This window comes from Nicrophorus vespilloides, unplaced genomic scaffold (assembly GCF_001412225.1).
Source record: "Nicrophorus vespilloides isolate i.1.1-1 unplaced genomic scaffold, Nicve_v1.0, whole genome shotgun sequence".
Lineage (NCBI taxonomy): Eukaryota > Metazoa > Arthropoda > Insecta > Coleoptera > Silphidae > Nicrophorus > Nicrophorus vespilloides.
Window position 1 is genome coordinate 34,113 of NW_017098778.1, and position 24,501 is coordinate 58,613.

General features: G+C 33.1%; 1 long non-coding RNA gene across 1 annotated transcript; it reads left to right on the plus strand.

Moving 5' to 3' along the window:
* Window positions 1-976: 976 nt before the first annotated feature.
* LOC108563179 lies at window positions 977-22,312 on the plus strand. The gene is made up of 3 exons (XR_001891082.1): window positions 977-1,491; window positions 11,978-12,033; window positions 22,121-22,312. It is a non-coding gene; the product is annotated as an uncharacterized LOC108563179 (long non-coding RNA).
* Window positions 22,313-24,501: the final 2,189 nt, after the last annotated feature.

Genomic DNA, 24,501 nt, shown 5'->3' on the forward strand with positions numbered 1-24,501 from the left:
AAACCCGTTAATTCCCGGTTGTTAAATTTAAACGGTCGATTATCTAGTTGTTTAACATTCATTTAATTACATTGCAATGAAAAATCTCTTATAAGAAATATACTTGTTTAATTGATAGAAACCGTTTATAAATATGTAAATTTAATAAATCAGTTCATTAATAGACAAAATAAACATCAAAGACATTAGCTCATAACTTAAAATGAATCTGAAGAAATCTTAACTCATATTTTTATAATATTTATTAAATAATTATTTTGTAACAAATTCTGATAAAAAAATGCTTTAATTATTATTATGTAAGAATTAAATAAAAATTAGATGATTATTTATAAATAAGGAAATCTTGTTTTTGTTCTTCATTTTAAATTTATTAGTCTTATTAATGAGAATATGCACAAAAAATATGTGAGATAACTTTTAGAAAATTATAACGCAGCTCAATTTTAATTTGATTTAATTATGTTAAAAAGGTTAGTCTTATTATGCTTAAATTACGTATGTTAATTATAAAAAATACCAAAAAATCTAAAATGTAAGTAATTAATAAAACGTACTAGGAAATTTCATCTTAGTATTTTTTGGAGGATTGCATTAAATATCATACAGTTTAAGCCGATTACGTAAAAGGGTGAGTTTTATGCTAGTTGTAAAGATTACAATTTCTAAAAGATAATTTAATTTGAAATTGGTGCTAGTTAACAATTTGGTACAATTATGTATTATGTTTTTAATGTTTTTTTAATTGATGCTTTTATTGTTCACTTAATGCTCTAATTGTATCAATTAAGCATAAGACAGGTGAGAAACAACGAATATTGGATTGTTTTCAAGCGTTGCTATGTATGATGTTATTATGCAATTATTATGTGTGCAATATATTTTGAGGAGGAACAATGTGCGAATCTAGTCTATAGTAGTATATTTATCGGAGTTAGGACACGGCGACGGCTCCGAAGGGGCGGCAGGAAGGAAAGAAGGAAGAGGAGAGAGACCTGGTGCTATACCGGAGCGTGCGTGCACCACGGAAAACGCCCGCGCCCCTCCGCGCTCCGCTGCGCCTCTGGCCCCGCCGGCGCCCCCCGCGACGCCTGCGCACCGCGCCTACCTTTGTTGTGGGGGTGTAATTAAGTTAGAAAAGGATGCACATACTATTGACGTAATACCGGAAGTAATCGAGATCAGGCGAGGTTGCGCGAACGGAATTTTGTTCTGTGGTTCCGCCGAATCCATTGGGCCAGTCGAACGCGAGCCGCGGATCCGAAAGTAATCCAGTTACGACATCGAGCACAAAACACAGTAATCTAAACGTGAACGAACCACAAACACACACACACTCTACCGCAGAGAAGACAACAATAGCCAAGGACCCAAAGTCCTCGAGTCCGTGCAGGAAGAGGAAGCAGCCTTTTTATTATATTTTTTTTTTTTTTGGATTTTCTTTCTTTTTTAATTTCGTCTTCATCTCAACCGCAACGCTCCTCGAAGCATGTAAGTTCATACTCACTTTTTATCTTTACTTTTTTTGTTATTATTATTATTGTAGAAGAATTCAAGCTCTTTGGTTTGTTGGTTTCGTGGAGGAAATAATTTGTTCGGCAATTATTTCTGGCTGTTAATTGTAGTCGGTTTTTAGAGAAAAAAAAACACATTAGCAGTTGTTGAATGTCACCGTTAGGACTTAACGCGAGGGAACGAACTTGATCGAATTATTTGAATAATTCAATTGTCACTTGTCAAATTTGAATTCCTGTCATATGGTGCAAATTACTTTGATGAAGAGGAGAGCGAGCGCAATTCCTTAAATTACAGACCGCGTCGCTCTTCGTTTTACCTCGGCACTTCCGCTCTTTCCCAACGGCAAAGCCAGCCAGTATCTTGTTTGTTTGTAGAAAACGAAAAGCTCACACGGGATGGCAGGATTTCCATGTGGAGTAAAAGCAAATATTGCAGTAGTGGCACCTCGTATGTCTTCTTCCTACAGCCTTAATCCTCTTTCGGTCTTCAGCGTGTTCCCCTCTTACCGTGGCGTTACGTATAGATTGCAAAACAAAAGATCAAAGGTCATTTTGTTCTGGAAACGGTAGGTCGCGGGAGGCACGAGATTGCATAATACGCTGCGCTCCACGCCTACGCCGATGCGTCACGTTCGTTATTAATTTCGCAGCGGTTGCGTAACCGACGGATTCGATTAAAATCGCCAGTCTTGTGGCATGCCATAGCCATCGACCATCGGAGACGGCTACGGCAGCTCCAGCTGTGGTGGCGGCGTCGTCGAGGGTAGGAGGTGCAGGGGCGAAGGATAAAAAGAGCGTAAATGTTTTTCTTCGGATCAATTTCTTCCTCTATCTCGCACTCACTTTGTTAGCGATACGGATTGGTTGCCGGGCACTTAACTTGATCCTCCAGCTCCGTATAGAGTTACTGGGATATGCTATAGAATCGGGCGAGAGCATAAGAAATGCCTCTGGTGTTCTGGTGATACGGTTTCATTAGCCTATTTACATTTCCGCGTAAAAGTATTAGCACAAGGGCTGTTACCCACGTATCGAACATTTCCGGTTTACCGCGGCGAAGGATAACGGCCACCTACCGCCATCAACCAAGATCAGCAGAACCTTTATTATTCCTGCAAAATCACCAAGATACATAACGTTCTACACTAAAAGCTTCATCTCACAAAAGATGTCTTGATAGTTCAATACCTTTTCAAAAACATATGTTGCTTAAACCTTATCCATCCTATAAAATGTCTTCAAATTTTGAATGTAAATACCTTATATTTCTTATTCTAACATCACAAAGAAACATGATTTAAATTCCTTAAAACATTATATTATTACTACATAACGACAAATCTTTAGATTATATACATAAGTTTCTTAAATCCATTATTTCATTTTCTTACTCACAAATTGAATGAATACATTGTAGATAATTTTTATTAATATTACTGTAAACAAAATAATTTATTTTTTATGTTAACATCCCAAAGAAATATAACAATTTTATATACAAATATTCTTTAACATTTTTTTATAAATTCTTCATTAATTGTTTAATCCTAGTAACAAACAAAATGATAGTTTTTAATGATCCATAAAGGTATCAAAAATAATTTAATATTTACTTCTTCTCTATACTAATAAAAGTTATCGCTTTTATAACGTTTCATAACCAAATCGATTTTAAAATCAAATCTCAACATATCTTTATATATTTTTTATTCTCTTAGTTGAAATTATATAGTTGTTCATTTACTAATTCATTCAGTAACAAATTGACTATTATTTAGTTTAATTATAAAAAAATATAACATTTTTAAGGGACAGTCATTTTGACCTAGTGTCGGTAGGTTTATATTATCTATAACAATAATAATCAATATTTTAATGTAAATATATTAGTTTAAAAAAAATCATAAACATATCTTTAAAGTTGCTTACTTATTATGAAATCATTATCCTTCTAACCATGTGCTGTCACGTTAATCTCGATTATTTAACTATAAATCAGTATCAATAATCTTGAGTAATAACCACATTAGCAAAACAAATTATAAAACAAATAACATCAAAGGATGATATTTATTTTCTATTTCATGATGGAATTGCATAATATAGGTTACGAATGCGGTGCAGTTCATCTATAGGGTTTTAGAAATTCGATTTGTGCGCCACATTCTGAATATTCCGATGTATTGATTTCTCGAGCAATCCAACTTGTTGTTCGATCTTGTACGGCGGATGCGAAAGGTCTTCCCAATTCAACTCTGGGATTCGTCTTGTCTAAGGTCACGTTTGGCGCATGAGGTCTAAAGCATTGTCATGCAACTGAATAACTCGTTCGTGATAAATCTGCAAGCATCTTTCCACGTAATCTCATGGATTGATCGGCGTCCAGAATTGCGGTTAATTAAAATAGTAATTGATAATAAATGTAAAGAATTGATGTATATATATATATACGTTTTGTAATTAAAAGGGCATAAAAAAAAATAAGTTAATACGCGGAGGCGTCTTTAACCATTAAAGACTAATCACTTTAAGACGTTTTGTGGCGTTAAAATTAATTTACTCTCTTACAAATTGTGTGCCATTAATATTCGCGTCGGAAGACGGCAGTCAAAGCCAGAGGAGAGAGATCTTATTAAAATGCGGGTAATATGTTCCCTTTTGTTTAACGACAATATTGACTTAACCCATTTAGAATTACTAAGAAATAACATGAGATATTATTTTTTTTATAATATTTGTATATTACAATCATCGCTAAATCTATTATCTAATGCTGATCCACATAGAGCACTCTTCCTATTACATCACGTATTTTGCAAACTATACAATAATTGGTTCTAAATTCAGTTTGCAACATGTTATGCAGACCATCACTTTATTGTTTTAAAACACAATCTAAGATACAAACAGTTTTGTTGACTATTAAGCGTCAAATCGAGGACCTCTTAGCAATTTAGTCACAGTATAACTACAAACAAAAAATAATTGCATGGCAGAAAAATTGGGAAACGCAGTTTTAAAGGAAGCTTGACATTATATAAACAAAAGAATCATTTCAATTTGCTCAAGTGTGAAGGATAAGAGACCAAATATTTAAGCATTTTGTCATTAAATCTGTTATGTAATTGAGAAGCAATTGTTTCTCAGAGCAATTATGCATGTAATCATCGAAATAAGCGATATTTAATGCGATACTACTAGGTAACTATTGAGTTTCTTTTTCGTAAATGTTGATTAGTATTAGCTTCAGTCTTGAATATATTTAGGTGTGTTTTAAATAAAATCAAATTTTTAATATTGCTGTTATTCCTATATGAATATAGGAAAGTTACTATATTTTTTGCATCCTGTAATTAAGATGCAATTTTTTAAATGAAAAGCAAACTGTAATGTTTTAAAAGTCAGAAAAGTATTGCGCTATACTTGTCTAATATAAGGCTACAAGTATTTATGTATATAATAGAATTTGAATATGACGAAAACATTCAGAAAAAAAAATAATAAGTTTCATCTCAATTCCAATTAGATTTTTCTACGTGAATAGGTGCGTCTTATGGTCAGAATATTTACAACCAATTACATTGAGGTTAATCTACGTTCACGTCACGTTAGTTACACTTTAATCAAATGTTTTGAGGTGGCTCATAACAACACTATAATTGCCAAGTAAATTTTAAATTAGATTTACTTGGAAATGTGTACAAGAGTTTACAGCATTTGTGATAAGTCAGCTCCTTATTTCGAGAACTTATGAGTAATATTTTTCACTTGACAAGTACCGCGTATTGATTACAATTAATTTCTTCGCTTATATAATTAATATAATTTTTTTTTCCGCCTGCTACTTCCCTCTAGGAAGAGCCTCTTCCATTAATATAATTATTTTATTAAAATGTATGTTTATTGAATAGTTGAAATTTTTCCAATAATTCTGCACGCCATTGGATTTCAGTCACTTTTCGAAATCAGTGGCGCCGTATAAAGTGTGTTTTATGTTTGATAAAGAAAGGTTGAACGTGAAAGCATACATAACACGCAATTGCCATTGTTTCTGCGTTAGTTTCGTTGCGTTTTTAAATACTAATGATTTGTGTTCGCCGTTTGTCATCTCGTGATTCACGGCAGCGGAATAAAATGCCGTCAGTCACTTGCGCGAGAGCGTTACGAGGGAATTTTAATTAAGGTGCCTTATAAGAGTGGAAGGTGTGGGCGCTCTCAATTGTTTTTCATTTAAACTGCGTGACTTAAATGAATTAATCAATTTTTCCGTTCCCCTCCTGTTACGCTTCTATTATTTCCACCATCATCATCATCACCATCGTCAACAAAACAAAACAAAACAACAGCATAATCCTCATCGCCATTACTGTATTTTTTTTGTGTACACACCTTCTCCCGCTTTCCACTGTGTCAAAGTTGATGTAACGTCAACTTGTCAAATAATAAACAAACAATAACGACGCATCCAAAACGAGGGTGGTTGTGGATATTGATGATGATGCGTGAATGTTGCCTCACGTATCGTATGTGTGGGCCACGGTGTGGGCCCACGTGAACTCATTACAACCACATCACATTTTCTAGCGCGTGGGCGTTATGGAAGCGCGTATGGATGCACCTACTCATCCACATAACTAGATGATCGAATTCGAATGTATTCCCAAAAGCTGTATCGCCTTTCTTCACGAAATTCCTCTTGATATTTTCTCTATCTTCTTCATATTATTTTTTATTTTTTGGGTTTTGTAATTCCCCGACGCGTCGTGATCGTCGTTAGATCGTGACCGCAATATTCTGTATATTCCGTCGATAGATTGCGACGTTGCATCATGCTGGGTTCTGCTGCACAAAGGTCTGCTCTTCCGAGCGACGGTTTGACAAACAGGATTTACGGCGCGATGGACACCGGATCAACACACATACACACACAGCGCGCCCGCTAATTGCCTCATTCAACACCCGTTGCAATCTCGAACCATATCTGTATAGAGCCCCAGCCACAATGGACCAAACCTGGTGGCCAGAGAGTAAGCAGCCCATATTTCGAGCGCCTTTTATGGTCGCATCTCCGAGAGATTCGATTCCCTCAAAAACTACTACTAAATCGTCGATTACTTTCAAAACATCTCCAATTCAATACACGAAATGAATGTGACAACCATATTCAATTTATAGTCATCGATTAACAAATCCTTGAGGAAATAAGAAAAAGAAGGTGACATTACTGAATACTTATAGCAACATCCATCAAAAACTACATTAAATCTTTGAACTATTGAAAATTCATAAGAACATGATTATGAATATTTACATGGGTGCTTTAAACTTGCCATCAAATCCTGCTCTAAATTATTGAAATTACAGCTGTAATGAATAAAAAATCTGATATTGTTTAGTTTAGGCAATAATGATGAACAAATCCATGAGAAACGTGACGTTATTAAATACTTACTAACAGTGCTTCAAACCTTCCTTTAAAATTTCCACCAAATCTTGCTCTAAATCTTTGAAATTACAGTGATAATACAGTATAAAATAAAACATCTCATATTGATCAGTTTAGGTAATAATCATAAACAAATCGATGAGAAACGTGACTTGACGTGATATCCAAAAGAAAACGTGATATTATTGAATATTTACCAACAGTGCTTTAAAATTTTCAGAAACTACTGCTCTAAATCTTTGAAATTACATAATGAAACTAAAAAATAAAATATATCATATTGATTAATAATGAAGAACAAATTCATGAGAAACGTGACTTGACGTGACAATATTGAATACTTACCAATAGTTGTTAAACATTTTCACTAAATACTGCTCCAAATCTATGAAATTATAATTGTAATGAAAATATGAAATTGATCCATGCGAAACAAAAATTGTGCACTGAATGCTACATAAAATTATTCCATTACAAAATGAAAACATGCAATTTTGGGACTATCACGTACATGCATTTATCTTTCATATTTGTTTTGTACACTTACAAAATCACGTTCTAATGATGTAATTAAAAAATGTATACTTATTATTTTAGAAACATTATTATCATATCAATCATATAATTCAGTACTTTTACAATACTTAACACTTACGTAATTACACTCAAACCTAACTCACACAGCACGAGCATATTGAAATAACTTTGTAACACAAAGTTTGTGAAAGTCCCGAGTTCACTACTGCGAAAAGTTATAAAACGATCACAAATTTAGTTCTAAATTTTATTGTATGAGTAATCTATACCGCATAAAGTATAGGTTATCATATATAAATATAGAGTAAATCCTCGAATAATGCTTCTAAAAAAATCTTATATAATTAATATGTACTTATAAATGCTCAGAGTGCAACGATTATGCTAGTAATAGAATGTCTATTTATATACTGATCTGAAGTATCTAATAACACGGTTTTGAATTGTCAAAACCGTGTTTTTCAAGTGTCGACTATGTTTGAAACAACACCTAATAAAGCATTGAATCTTAGTAACACTCAAGAAGGTTTCGAATTACGTGTTACATTCTAGGAACATAATTATCGCGTTATACGAGGAAATACATCTATATAATATGCTAATTTTATGTTTTACGAATGTGCAAATTACCGTGTTCGCAAAATACGTATTTTAATATAATTACAAATTTAATTGCTCAAATTAACAATTTTTTTTTTTCAAAAAAAAAATAGTTTTAATCTTTCGACGATCTCAATTGATATTCATTATAATCAGATTCAGTTGTTTTTCCTCTTCTCTCTTTCTCTCTTTTTTCGCATCGCCGTTTCTTTCCTAACAGGAAATTTAATCATAAATTGGAACGTTTGTGAAACTCCTCAAACAATGGAATAATTTACTATAAACTTGTCCGTTGTTTATTGTCCACTTCCTGAAACGATTCCGTTCCCCCCACCAGCCACCGCTCCATCATTTTTTTTTTCTGTTCTCCTTTTATTTTCGCGTTTCATTTAACCGCATCACAATATCCTTTGTCCATTAACCAACTTGCAAATAACCACCCGACAGGGACAGAAACTAATTAAAATGAAAACTGATATTTCAATTAGACCGTTTCTCGTATTGTTCTCAGTTTATTTTAAGTAAACTCGAAAAGTTAATTTCAAAATGAAACAGATGCTGAAATTGCATTCCTGTTTACACGTTCATTTTTAAAAGTGCCGAAAGCTATTACATAACATAATTAAAATTACTCTTTCAATGCGAATTACATTCATTATTTCTTTTTTTTTCTATGAAAACTGCAACGTATTCAAATTGACAAATCTTCTATTAACGTTCCACAAATTTACTTCGTTAAGTGAAACATTTTAGAGGTAAAGATTTTTTTCAAACAAAGATTGCAATACATAAGAAGAACATACAGAAAATCGACACTTGTAAGATAAAAATGATTTATTACGAAATTGATAAACCTTTGTACTTCTTTAATGAAATACATGGAAATTAAAAGACTTTGCAAAACAGTTTCCTACTAAAAAGTTGAAAGAAAAACAAGGCAAGTAATTCAAAATAGAACAAACGCAAATATTGACGTTATTTTCTGACTGTATTGAAATTAAATGTAAGCAGAATTTTTTTTAATTCGTAACGTAATTTGCTGCCAAAAAAATCGGCGAGTTTATTACGTTTTTGATGCCAAATGGCGTTTGCCTATTTTCCTTTATGTACACTTAAGAAAAGAAGAAAAAAATATGTAATAATATATAACGCAGCGAACTGCAATGTATTGACTCGGGTTTTCCCAACATTTTTTTTCTCTTTCTCACTCTCAAGATTTATCGAATCATTGTATGTGTGTTTATATACAAGCAGAAGTCACTTGAATTTTAGTTTCACTATTAGTTTCATTTCTTTATGGTTGTATTTCACCTTTGATCGGTCACACCCAATGGGTTTCTACAAAATTCCCATGTTTATTTATTTACAAAAATAGATGTCTAAAGTCATTTTTTTTTTGTAATTTTTTTTATAGACATATTCAAACTTTGATCTTGAGGTTTACGTTTAAAAATTATTGCTTTATTATAGGTGTACTTAATCTTTGAACTTATGATAAACAGACTATATAAATTAAAAAAAGAGCACGTTTTGTTGTGAAATAAAATGTATTTATTCGTTTTATTTCAGATTAGTCAATTTCAATATTCCTTAAAAAAAAACTTGTGTGCATTGAATTTGAAATATCGCAGCTTAAGAGAGTTAAGCGGCGTGTGCTGCGGTTAGTCCTTGGATTTACATTACATATGTATTTTTCCCCAAACACGGTGGGATTAAGTGCTAAATAATTTAGTCATCAAATCTACATCTTATTATGGAAGACTGACTTTACCTATGAAAGAAATATATTGAATTTCTTTCCTATAACAAATTTGTAGATGCAGTGGAACCTCACTTAACGATCAAAATGAATTGTAAGAAAAATGACTCGCTTAACGAGCGACGTTTCGCATAACAAGTGATGATGAGAAGAGAAGACCCGGATTGCGCGCCTGCTACCTCACTTTTAAAACTTGTGTACACAAATTATCTGTATTTTTGAACATGTTTCACTATAAGAGTAAAAATCCGGAAATTTTGGAACAGATTAAACTCGTTCCAAGCTACAAGAAATTACGAAGTATAAAATTCTTTTGTGTTCAGTATTTGGTTTAATTGTCCAACTATATTTTTTATTCGATACAAAGACAAACAACTTTTTAAATTCCATAAAAATATTTAATATTATCTAAGATTAAGTACAAAACTTCAAAATCCTAATATCGTTTTAATAAATTGAATCATCTTATTCGTGACTACAATTTTTAACTGGTTTATATTTTGTTAAACTATCTAGTTTATAAGTATTAGAATACAGAAATAAAAGTACCTATTAATAATATTGATTAAAATTGTTGAGTTAAAGAAACAAAGAGATGTTTTTACATTAATAATCATCAATGTGTTACGTAATGTTCCATTTCTTTTTTTTTCTGTTCTCTTTATCTCCTTTTGGTCGCCCGGCTCTGCAGTCTGCACGTAATTTATGACTAATTTATTGATTGAAATATATGGGAGTTCGGTGGAAGCGTCGCGCGCTCAACAAGTTAGAGAGAAGCTGCAAGCGTCGGCATCGCGACGCCACCGTCGTCGTCATCATCATCATCCTTCTCCTCCTACTCCTGTTTCATCCCGTCGAATACTTTTTTCCTTTTCTTTCGCTCGCGTTTCAAACCTTTTTTTCTTGTTCCTTTCCTGCATTTTCCTCCCAGTAAACGCCACATTAAGAAATCATTTGATATCACAAATTGGCTTACCGATTGTAATAAGGGTAGTCATGGATGATGCAATTCGAGACAATCGATCGATTTTCTTTTCTCATTGCTTTTTTTTTTGTCCATTTTGTGGATATCTCTCTCACTCTGTCTCTGTGCTTGTATGTGAGTGTGTGTGTGTGTCCTTCACGGGAATTTGCGCGTCCTGATTGCGTGAAGTTCCAGCTGGAAACGAAGCAGCAGAGGCGCGCACACCGCATATTTGCGGCCGGCCGTTTCAAAATGTAATTTCTATTTTTATCTCTCGCCTCTGTACTTACCAACAACATTCACTCACCGAATCCGCCAACCGATTGATTAATGCTCCTCTTTACAGTTTGTCGATTTTTTTTCAATTATCGGTTTATTAAAAAAAAAGTCAAATTCGAATACTATAGTTCATACGTAAAAAATAACTACATGTATAAATAAAAACGTTTTCATTTTGAGTTTAAATCATTTTAGCTTTAGCTCAGTGGTCGGCAAAGTGCGGCTCTAGAGCCGCATGTGGCTCTTTGGCTCCTTAAGTGCGGCTCTGGCACAAATATCCACGGAGGCGCAACAACATACAAACCTGACTTACTCAAACTTTCCAAGGAGATGCAAGCACATTATTCGCATTAATAAATATTTATTAAGTATGAAATTTAGTTTTATTTAGTGTAATAAAAGTTTACTAAACTAGCAGATTTGGCTCCCAATTTTTTTTTAAATTGTTGTAATTTTCATGTTTGACTCTTTGGCTTTGGCAGTGGCTTAAGACATATTAAGAGAATTGTAAGAAATAATTTTAAATTAAAAATTGATTAATACTCTTGAAAATACTGGTTTATTTCGATACATTTTCAAAATTGAAAAACCGGTTATTAAATTTTAGATGAAAAATAACTTAATTAGTTAAAAGTTGTGTCGACTTAAAAAAAATACCGATTTATTTCGATTTTAGATTAAAAATATAATAAGTTAGTTCAAACCTATAAAATTTTGATTATAAATCGCTCATTAAGCAAGAAATTATCAAATTTGAAAACACTGAAATCTTTATTTTTTAAATATTAATAAAATTGCTCTATTCTTTGTATAAAACCTACTCTTATCTTAATATACTCTTTCTAATACATTTTTTTATTTCTTGTATGTTGCAGATCTCCTCTGACTTTGGCGTTTCTTCGTCAGCTTTATTATCAGGTTTGTGTTATATGTAAGTATTTATTTTGTATTATTGCTGTATAGTTTATTTATGTTCTTTGCGTGGATTGAAGAAGTTATTTCGCGAAGGGCTAATTCCGCGAGAGTGCGTGCAAATCGAACGGTCGTCGGATGAAACAAGGCCACGGAAATGGTGACAAAGAGCTCGTAATTGGAAGATCGATTCTTGGGAAATCAAGACCGTGTAAATGGTGACAAAGAACTCTTAGACAAATTAATACCATGTAAAGACAAAGAACTAGAAGATGGGCTCCAACCGGCCGTGATAATCGAGGCTAACAACTTATATACAATTAGAAGATACACTCTAAACAATTATTTTTGATTTGACACAGAAATTTTCAAAGTTTCAAACGCATTCATATGTTTCGCTTTTAAAAATTTCCTCAATATTTGACTCAAATTACTTACACACAATTATCATTCATATGGCTTAAAAAATTCATAATAATTTAACTTAAAAAAAATAGTCTTCATTGAACTATATTTTTGTTATATTTATCTCTAATGTATATAGAACACAACCATCCTAATACCACACGCTAAGTGCATTGCTTAACTTTCTTAAGCTATCAAATGAGTAAAATAAACTAATTCATAAAATAGAACTTTTGACTGATTCCTAATTAAGGACTGCAGCAAGTAAATCCTACGACTGGAGTCAAATATCCAAATTGCGCTGTTCCTAATATCTATTAAACTAATTTTAACGGTTTAAATATTTGTTTAAAATAATAATTACAGATGCAAATAGATTTGGGAGGACGAAATACCAAAATGTAATGCAGCGTAAAATAGACGTTCGAAAATAACTTGTTATAGAACGGACTGTGAGACGAGACGGCGGAGTGTGGATTTCCCGTTTAGACATTTAATAGGAGGAAATCTATAAAGTTCTGCGAGGTTATTACCATTTTATTGCGAATTGGAAATATGCATTAATTTCGTGGATTCAGTGAATTACCGCCGAGACTTCCTGTGTTTGGTTTCATATATATATACTTTATGCATTAGCTTCCACCACGAATAGGTCTTGTTGACAATTTCGAGCACGTTCGCAATATTTATCGTTTACTTTCAGCTTAAATAAGACCTATTGCACGGCTTCTGTAACGCCAAAATCGAAACTCTTATATTTATAAAGTTTCTAAAAGAGAGAACACTGAAACTCATAAATTAGTTAATACTTTATGTCGCTTGATAATATTTAAAAGAAAAACTTTTCACTATCCTAATGAATACCTTTTTGTTAGAATATAATTGCTTGAAATTATTTTTTGCAACATTTTCATCTTTTTCTATTTCTTTAATAAATCTACCAGAATTTATTCATTTGTCATTTAATACGTTTTACAGGAAATTGTTGAAAGTTTATCAAAATTTAAAGAGAAGTCGAAACTAAATAACGTTTTGTATTGTTGTGAGTGTGTGTGCTAAAAAATTGTGAATAGATCAGAGGTTTTCTTACATGTCGCACGACCTTGTTTTCGATCCGACCACAGACAGCTGAGTGTCTCAATTCACAGCCATTTGCGCACAAAAAAATATATAAATTCATAGTCGGTTTACTTCGTACCATAAATCTATCAACGCGCCTGCTTTTGTTAATTAAAAGATATTTTTATAAGTATTATCGCTAAATTGACTATTTGACATCCAATTATTTTTATGCCAACTTTCTAAGAAACCTTGTTGACAAAAAAATAATGACTTGATCTCTTCTATATATAGTTATAAATCAATACATCAAACAAAACTTATTGATTTATTTTAGAATTTTGAATAAAAATTAGAAAAGAGTTTTCCTTATATGAAATAATAGTCGTGGATAATAAAATTTATAGCAACATATATGGTCGTAAATTACATACAACAACAATCAGTAAACTGGAACGCAATGCTACTCGAAGAATACATATCTTTGTCTTCTTCGTTGTACTGTTTTAAGTATGCAAAATTCATAAAAAAAATATGTTTATAAATTTAATCCCTTTCATAGTATCACAACATATATATTAAACTTACATTTTCTCATCGAACCGTAAAGCAAGAACCTTTCATTTAACATTATTGCGAATAACATTAAAAGCTACATTAATAGGATTAGGAAGCTAAATTATAGTACTTTTTCAGTTTTAATTTGTATTTTATTCTTGCAATTGTTAAATCTATTTGATAGTAAATATTTTATTTACTTGCTTTTATTGCAATGTTTTGTTCATCAACTATAGAAATTCCAGCCGATGTAGTCGACATTACCTAGTAAATCATATTTGCGGTTTGCGTACATGAATTTACAATTATATAAAATGACTAGTATAATCAAACAGACAACATTTCCAATTAATATAAAAGTTATTCGTTTTCAATATTTTTTTTATATAATTATTCTTCTAAATTATTAACAATTTCAATTAAATTTTTTATATATTGCGGTTAAAATCCTTATTCAATCAAATAAAAATATTTGTATAATACGTTATTCGATTCGTCTCGAGAATATATGCACTTTTCTTTACTATGAAATCTATTGTTTTGAAACGTTTTAATTGTTACATAAGTTAAATATTGTATGATTTGCTCTGTGATTTACCTCTTCAACTTGAATTACTTCGTTGAAGTTTTGTGTTAGTTGGTTTCAGTCACTACTTTTTGATGTTTAATGTTTAATAATAATGATGTTTAATAATAATAATAAGGATATAAGGATAAAACGAAATAGAAAATACACATCATTACATAATAGCTTCAGTATTTAATGAAAACTGGCAAGTTTTGTTTATCCAGTTTTGTCTGTACAATTGACAATTTGTGCAATAATCTTCGATGTTATTTTTTTCTGTTTCAAATGGTTTTTTATGAGAAATAATGGATGCAATTAATTGATACTTGCACTTTTCAAGTCTATTTGATTTACTAGCTGAGATTTCAGTCTTCCATAGTACTAAAAGTTTGTAATTCATCTGAAATTAAAGATTGAAATTTATTGATCCAAAGGAAATAATTGGAAACGTTTATCCGTTTATGTGCGATGAATTTATTTTTAGAGCGTTGGATGGAAAATACTAAGAAAACAAAAATACATCTTTTTTTTAAACACCATCTGGATATGTGTGAAATTTAAATAATGAAAAAATGCATCGAACTGGAATCGTGTAGAGCGAAGCGAGCGACGTGTAAAATGAGGAATGGCGACGGGGGAGAAGGTATTTTATGTGCGAACACAACAAACCCCGAGGACAAACACCTGTTGTTTCCGTCTTCCCCTAAAAACCCTTTCGGTTCCCGGAAGGCATGGGCCTCCGTCCGTCCGTCCGCCGTGTTCCGGTTGGAAAAACACCCCGAGTCTGCTACTACGTGTGTCGTCTGCGATAGGAGGAAACCGGTCAGTCCGCAGCTCGATATTTTAACCAGCATTGCCAGACGACTATATGTACGTATTACATAATCGAATGCCATTTCCGCAGATGGTCCGAAACTATGGAAATTGTAATTCCAATTCGAACGGGTGGTGGTGGAGCTGTAAATGATCCGGCCTGCAATCCGATTACGGCAGAGCCCGTGTGTTTCAAGCGTAGTGTACGCATGCAGCAGAGCCAGAGGCTCCAGTTTATTTAACCACGATTCTTTTTTTTTCGTGCTCTTCCATCTCCTCTCTTATTTCCTTCTTTTTTTATTCTCTCTTCTTGCTAAAAAGTTATGAAAGGTCCGGTTGTGAATCACACCAGCGAATCGATACATCTGGATCAGCATCCAGATCCAGAAATAAATTGCGCACGTAGTGTATATAACGCTCACTCAACAAGTCCTGCACGTACCACATGGAAAATTAACAAAATCTTTAATATACATACACGAGCGTATGCAAACGAGATGGAGGAGAAGAAGAAGTAAAAAAAAACTTTAATTACACAACTTCCTGCTCGAACAATCACACGTTTCTTTTTGTTCATTCTCGAGTACATTGCATAGGAATAACTTAGGTAACTTGTACTAAATAACAGTTATTAATATATTATAACAAGTTGATAGAAATTAAAATATAATATTTAAAAAAAAATCAAATAAATTTCACTTAATTTCTCAGCAAATATTCTCAAAAACGTAAGATTAGTGTCAAAAAAATGTATTGTATAAGTTTCTGTTATAAACTTAAGTTTCCGTTAAGTTGCTAAGAAACATTTTAACATATAAGTTTACATTCTTCTTGGAAATAAATGCCAACAAATTATATAATAATCTACTAATCTTAATTAAAAACTATCAAGAATAAAGACATCTCAATTAAAGTAAAAATTATATAATTTCATACATAATGATGATATTTTTGTATTTTCTTGTAATTCCGTTTATTGAATGAACTGTACTTGTATTGGTTTTTTTTTTATTTATTTTGATATTATTACATAAACTGAATAATAATCATAACACACATTCACAAATAAAAATCAATCAATAATGGGCGAAAAAAACAACAAATATAAATAACCATTAATCTCTGCGAGGATTTTGCCCGGGCACGTGTGATTTTCTATTCATAGAATGCAAAAACAAATGAAAATATATGTTGTCGGTGCACTATGCACGCATACTATGAAACTATGTTGTATCCTTTCCAATTATTAGAACATTAATCACATTTGCAAATTATTAAATCATAATTATAAACTATGCCAATGCATCAATGAATTTATGCAATTTGTTTGTTTTAAAAAAAATATGATCATTGCAACATCATCGTCTAATTTCCGTGCAAATATCAGCGTTTTATATCAATAAAAAAAAAGGAAACGAGAATGTGCGATTATTGCATAATTACATCATCAATTTAGTCATCGTGATGGATTGAAGTAAAGCAGCTTGATTTTTTTTTATATAAACAGTAGTCATATTGTTTATTGTTGTACGCGACAATCATTTGCTTCCGTTTTGTTTCTCTTTGTTGTAGCTTTCATCATTGAAATTCAGCGCGTCCCTCATTGTCGTTGCGTAACAACCGATGTTAATTCTTTTAGGAAATTAATCTGCATTCTAATTCGTGACTAATCCAAATTAATCTTCCTATTAACATACACAAACAAAACAATAAGAAATAAAGAAATATTAAACAGCATTCAATTCGTTTACATGCAAATCCGTTTGATAATTTATTATTTACAGATAAATCGTGAAACCAAAGCGACGTCAAAATTAACTGTCAGATGTTTGCGCTCTGCGTACACGACTCGACTGCTTCGAAATCCCCGCGGAGACGTCAACTTTGTCATAAGGATGAATTTGTCTTCTTTTTTATGCACCGCTCTCTTTCTTCTTCGTTGCATAATCCACGTTTTGAATTTTAATATATATTTATATATATATATGTATACACACGCGTCCTTCGAAAAGTTAACCAATTCCGACGCCGGATATTGCTCGGATGGATGTAGTTAATATATACATATATTCGCCTAAGTAATGCAAAAGTAATTTTGTACTTGGAGTAGTTTATAAAATGTATGAAATTGAGAGAAAATGCGTTTGTTAACTTAAATTAAAAACCAAACGGTGTATAAAAATTCTGTTTGCCAACGAATAAATTGTAAACAAAGTTTTTTTTTTTACTAAGTTCATACAATTAATTATTAATGCAAACTTGAATTTAATTTAATAAATTACCTTGAAATTGGCGTGAAATGAATTAGCTATGCCATAAGCATTCGTTATTGTCATGGTTACTGCGTTTCTCCTGATATTGTTTTAATTTACCGTGTGTCAATTATACGTAGAACAATGGCGATTGGGATTATAATTTTGAGAATGACATCTGTCATCCTCATTGTCATTGGTATAGTTTATGAATAATAGTTGTATAATTCAAATCGCAATTGAAATAATTAATTGTATAAAGTATTATGAAATTATATTAATACAATAAAGCCTATTATTGTATACATTTTATTATAAAAGTTATATTGCATAATATTAATTATATAAATTTAAATTAGTTTGAACGTGTTTGTGAATGTGCGACAGAGATTAATATAATTATACAAAATTTGAAGGTGTTCAAAGCTGGTAGTTTCGTTGAAATTAATATGATCGGATTATGTTGATTTAGTGATGTAATCCGTACGAGTTGATGTAATTTAATCGCATTTGTATTGCATTTGCGAGAGGGGTTGAGACGGAGAGGAGACATGCGTCGCGCTACATCGAATGCCACTTAAATTCGCCTGTACTTACAATCCATGTATGAATGAAACTTGAACCGAGCATTGTGTAAACCACTATCAGAAATTAATTTGCATACCGTACCAGTTCCGATTCTTGCTCAGACTTTTCTCATTAAATCGCACTCGGATTTCTTTGTTCCCAAGACTTAATAATAGCGGTCGTAGATGGGAAAGCGATCGTGCCCAGAAAACACGATGCTTGCGTCGCAATTGGTACCAACATCCATAAAGACGAAGAGTAAATAAGTGAAACGCATTTTCCATGACGACCCGCTGCAATAACGAACGTGACCAAACCGACGTACTTATTTTATAGGTTGTCATGGAGAATTCGGTTATTAAATCTCGCACTGCGTGTATGCTTGTGCGATATTCCAATCAAAGTTTGTAATATTCATGAGAAAAGTAAAACTGCTACTGAGAACAGAAAAAAAAAATGAAACGACTCTCGTATGTGGACGGAATGTTGGGAGCCGGTCATCTCCTCCATTACGTAAGGACTGGCCGTCCTTTAGCATCGCCGCCAGAGACAATAACTTCTGTCTCTGAATTACTGTTACCATAGTAACTTCCTAGAAACAGCCGACTTCAGTGTAAAAGCCTCTAGAAGCAACAATGCGAAAATGAGATGAAACTTCCCGTCTCGTGGCCACCCACGATACGCGTCGTCAAATCCCTGACGTAATATCAATTACCGTAGTGATATAGTGAAAAGATCGACGTTGCGAAATTTTCCACTCTCATTAGGAAATTTAAATTTTCAGCAAGAACCCGACGTCGTTATGCGCCGATTTAATCTGATATCATTGCATATCAGCCGAGGACGACCCCTATTAAACCCTCCCTCGGTGCGGAACAAACTTACCGTTTATGGAGACGTAATTTCAAGAATTTTACGCTTCCCATATTGGGACATTTTTCAATTTGCTCGAGATTGCTCCCAGAAATTTACAAATAATGTAAATGCATGCAGTAGCATCCACTTACGAAACTTATTTATATGTGTGGCACGATGTCTTCTTCTTTTTTTTTGTTCTTTGTAGGGCGCATTTCTTTTATTGGGGTCGCTTGAATAAAATCACAATAGGCCTTGTGGGTCGCAGAGCTTTGTTGTACTTCGAAGGACATCATTCCTCCCTAAAAGAAGGTCGAACTCGTTCAATATTTATATACGTTCTTCTTCGCTGAATCATGTTTTTTGTTTACTACTTCGTAGACAAGATTTCAAAATCTCCAAACACTGCGTGATCCAAATAAAAAATTCTTTGTTTAATCTTCAAAGTTTTTACAAAATTGTGAAAAATATGAATATTTTAGTTCAAAATTTTTATAAATATAGTGTGTATAAACTAAATTTAGAAATAGCAAGTCCAGCTCAGATTGGATCCAGTGCGACAGTAGAAAATCCAGGTTCAGGGACTTCCACGTCGATGCCGACCCGATCAATTCGCTGCATGTAACATAGTTTCACATTTAGTTCCCATCGCGCTCAATAACTTCAAATCTGAATAAACGTCGACTCCGAATAGGGGAAACTCCATAACTTCAAGTTTATATCCAGGAGAGTCCAACAGCCTCTTCCTCCTCTGATTCATTTATCCCAAAGGATACATCACATTCTCCACCCAAACTCACTCGGATTGTATTCGGTTTTAAATTGATTTCATTTTCATCCTCATCGTTATTAGCAAATAATTGAAACCCGTTCGATTGTCAAAGACGTGCGCTTCGGCATGCATGAAAAACATAACAATGCATAAATTATTCATGTGCCCCGGGAGAATTTGCATGAGAAAACGACTGCGAGGATATCAATCGGAAATCGGCCGACTTGGAAGAGATGACGCGGAGAAGAAGAAACAGAGAAATACGGCTGGGTTTGGAAAATATTTAATCTTGCATCTGTAATTCCCATCGTGGCCAAAGGTCGAGGATAACAGAAAACACATAAAAAATTGGATAATGGGAAACTTTTGAAAACGAAGGAATAACTCGAACGTATAATTGAAAAGTAGTAATCGGTAATTTTTAAAAGATTACACATTAACTTTTCGTCGCATAATCTTTACTTATTCTTGACATTTTATTTTACAGATTGTCGAAATAAGATCTGAAAAATTGAAGAAATGTTCTATTACACAATATATGACTATGTTTTGGTAGTCAATATAAAAATGTTTCATATTTGAATAGGTTAAATTGATAAATGCAAATTTTAAGATTATTATTTAGAAAAAGTTCGGGATAGTGTTAAATAGAGTATGTAGTTTGGTTGGTGGTCTGGTGTCACGTGGAGGCATGTAAAAATAGCACACGTATTAATAGAAGGCTCGATGATTGAATTGGGTCTATATTTCAACATACGGATATCAAAATTCATTGTTTGGAATTGGCAAAAAAAAAGTCGCTGTGCTTCATTTATAGTTTGCTTGCCAATAGGGAGTACGCCAGACCAAGGTGATGCTAGAGAGAGAAGAACTGCTGCACGAGCAAATTGAGAGTGAGTATGTGTCAGAATTCCTGGGTGACGCATATTACATTAAATATGTTATGACTGGAAGTGTGGAACAGTACGTGGAAACTGTAACATGAGTGGCGCAACAGAGAGTATGTTACAATATGCCCAGTTACGATTTATTCTCAATCAGTTCTCACTAACAAAAAAAAATGAGAGAAGATAATTTGTGTATATTCATATAAGTGGCTTGCAGTTTGGAGCAGCGATGATTGCGATGATGATGATGGTAAAGATGAGTGGGAGGAGGAAAACGATGGTTGCGTGTATATACAGTTATTTGGAAGAAATAAAGAATGGGTGGACTGAAGTATAAAAAATGAGGGCCCCCTAAGAGGAAGAGGAGAGAAGTTGTAGGAAGAGAATGAAAGGGGGACCGAGGAGGAGATGTGTAATGAGAAGGTACGAGTGAGGACGTTGAGGTTGCCGCTGCTGTTGCAGTGGGTGGAGGGCAGCAGAACACACGCGAGAAGCCAAAGTTAATGTTCCATGTAAGGGACAAAGATGGGCAACGTCTAACGTGCCGTGAAACTGGCGCGCGGCTTTCGAAAGGTTAACGCTTTACTTTGAACTTCAACTTTGGAACAAAGAGAACTCGCGCGCGCGATTCTCTGACCTACTGACTGCTCCAGCGGCTCCATGCAAGAGCCTCGGCCCGACGAGGACCCGATAGATGTATGCATTAGATTATACCATCATCACGCGCATTACTTCTTCCATTTCGACGTCGTCGTCTTCCCTGCTCCTCCTCCTCCTCCTCCGACCTCCAGTTATTGTTGCCGATGTCCATAACCAGATTGCCGGAGAGCTTTCTTCCGTTCCACAATTTTGCGTTTCTTTCCATGCCCATTCTCTCAAGACAAACGCAAACACAATAAAGAAACGACTCGGTTTTCTTTCCACTCTTTATTTTTTGTTGTTGTTGTTGCGTTACTGTTGGTTTGTTTACTTTGCTTTGTTTTGGTTTCCTGCGACTCCTCCGCTCCGTGTTCATTCCACTTCTTTATTTTTAAATGTAACGTTAGGATGTCGCCGGGGTCAAATTGCTTCTTCCAATGGCGCGTCGGTCACGAAGCTCTGCTCCGCACCGAAATAATACACGAAAACCAATTAATTTTTGTAGCAATATGAATGAGTCTGTAGTCCGTGTGCGCAAAATTTCAGGCGACGTCGGGGATGGCCGGAGGAGTCTGCTTACATAAATGTGAGGTCAGCTTTGCGAATTTTACATAATGCAGCGCGCAGAAACCCGTTTGAACTTACATATTTATCGCTTCAAATCGCTAGCCTTAAAAAGCAACCGGCTCTCTCAAATCACGTTCTATTTCGCTATGTTTCGTCTGTTGCAGGATTCACCGTCGCCACGCCAGTCTTCGACCTTCCGTGTATATTCTTTCATTTCTTTTCTTCATTCCGGGGGCCGCTTTTGCCAACTTGAAATTTTGCCCTCCCGTTTATTTTAGAATTGGGGTGAGCAAAGTTTCAGGTGTGTGAAAGCGCTATGCCCGCATTCAACATCATCGACAACAACAACAGAAGCAGCAGCAGCAGCCTAGTGGAACGAGTGGAAAAGGAGGTTCTTTCGTAACTGTGCCCAATCCCTAAGCGGTCGGCACGCTTGAACTTTGTTTTTCCTTTGTGTTTGAAATTAGGTGAGCAAAGATTCAGGTGTGTTGACGATGCTGGGGACCAGCTGGAGTCTTCCAAATCTTTTAATCCAAATAACACAAAAAGAGCTCTTTGTAATAATAATCATACATCATCATATAATCAAAGTAATAAATTAATTTTATTTTGTTTTCATTACGTATAAAGTATAAAACATTTTTATTCTAACTATACTCATAAGTTTACATTTATTTACTGAAGTATTACAATGATATTTTAGTTAAGATACATTTTCTTATTTTATATTATTATTATCAAATGAAATAACTTCTATTAAATGTAATTTTAAAGAAAATCTGATATTATATATTGTTATTCTATAATATTTAAATTTTTAATATTTAAGCATCAAAAATGTTCAATTTGATATTTTACAAAATGTCTAGGCATTAAACAAAGAGTTTAATTTTGTACATTGTCTAGACATTTTATATAATGCCGAATACTCTTTCAACAAAGACAATTTCCGCTATCTCGTGAATCTTTAAGCTTACATAACATAACCTAGTCTTTCTATTGATAAATACTTACGTCAAAAACAAATATAACAAGTTGTATGACGTTTAATGACATTTAGAGTTATGTCATTTAATGTCATATGACTTGTTATACCATATTGTCCAATTATAGGATTACTATTTGTGAGAAATTAAATGTAATGATGTATGTATTTTTTTTTATTATCATAGTTGTTTGTGTGTAAATATTTATGTAATTTTGTGGTCATTGGAATAAATATTATGTTTATTAACAAAAAAAAATTATAGTTATCTTAACATTTATCGATAAATTCCTAGGTATTCCATATAAGCACCAGGTAATGTATATAAGAATTTTATTTACTTTTAATTTTATAAGACATTTGACGTTGCCTGTCAAAATTATAAATAATTAACAAATTATTATATTTAAAAAAAAATAGACAAATTTAATAGAAATATTTAGCTTGAGAGCGGATACGATTTTCTCGTTGTTAATACATAATTTTCTTGTTATCTAACTTCAAATTATATATTAATATTTAATGAACAATTGAAGAATATTCGTTATGGTACAAAAAAAAACTATACCCGACTCATCATTGAGTAGAAACAAAAAAAAATAAATTTCAATAACACATGTATGCATACCACAATAATAACAGCAATAAACAAATTAATACTGTGGATAATTACCAGCTCAAATGAACATTACAGCTATCGCTGTTTAGTGATTACCAAGCATTTAATTATATACTAGCTTACATGTCTGTCGAAGTAATCAATACTAATTGTTGCCTAGAGAATTGTAGATATTCGCATTATCAAAAGAGAAAAGAAGGCTCTGCAGTTGTTCAACAGTTGTTATCGGTGAACTGAATTGACAGAAAAGTCCCGTACTTTTAATATTACAGATACGTACGCATGGAGGTAATTTAATGTTATAATCATTGTTGCACTTAAAAAAAAAATATATATATAAATGATTCAGCTTATATAATCAAATCAATGCTTATAGGTTACAATTAGAAAAAGTAATTATCCCAGACTAAGATTTGAGTTGATACTAATCCTCAGCACGATCAACATTAAACTGTATTGCTGTACTTTCTTGTTTCTTTTTTTTCTGCTCAGAGACATACACACGCTCGATGTTTGCGAAATTGCTAACAGGTCAACCGGCGCTAGGTTCTTCCTCATCACGCAACGTCTTCATTGATTTTACTGGCCTGAGCTGAGGAAAGTGAGAGAGTTAGAGAGAGACCCTTTTGAGAGAACTTTATTATTACATATAATTACTTTTTACGACTGTCTACCTCGCCCAGCAAATGTCAGCCGACAAATTGACGCGGAAGCTTTTTATTTATTAAAACCTTAATGACATTCCGTATTGTATTCTTTCATTTCGTTCTTTGATAGATGACACTGGGTTAGCTGTCATTTCGTATACGTAATATGTCAATGTCGACAGTTGATATTTATATAAATGAGATGATGTTAGTTCTTATTTTTAGTTGATTGATTTCTTATTTTCTACATGTATAAACACGTACAAAATCAAAGTTGAAAGTAAATAAATGAAT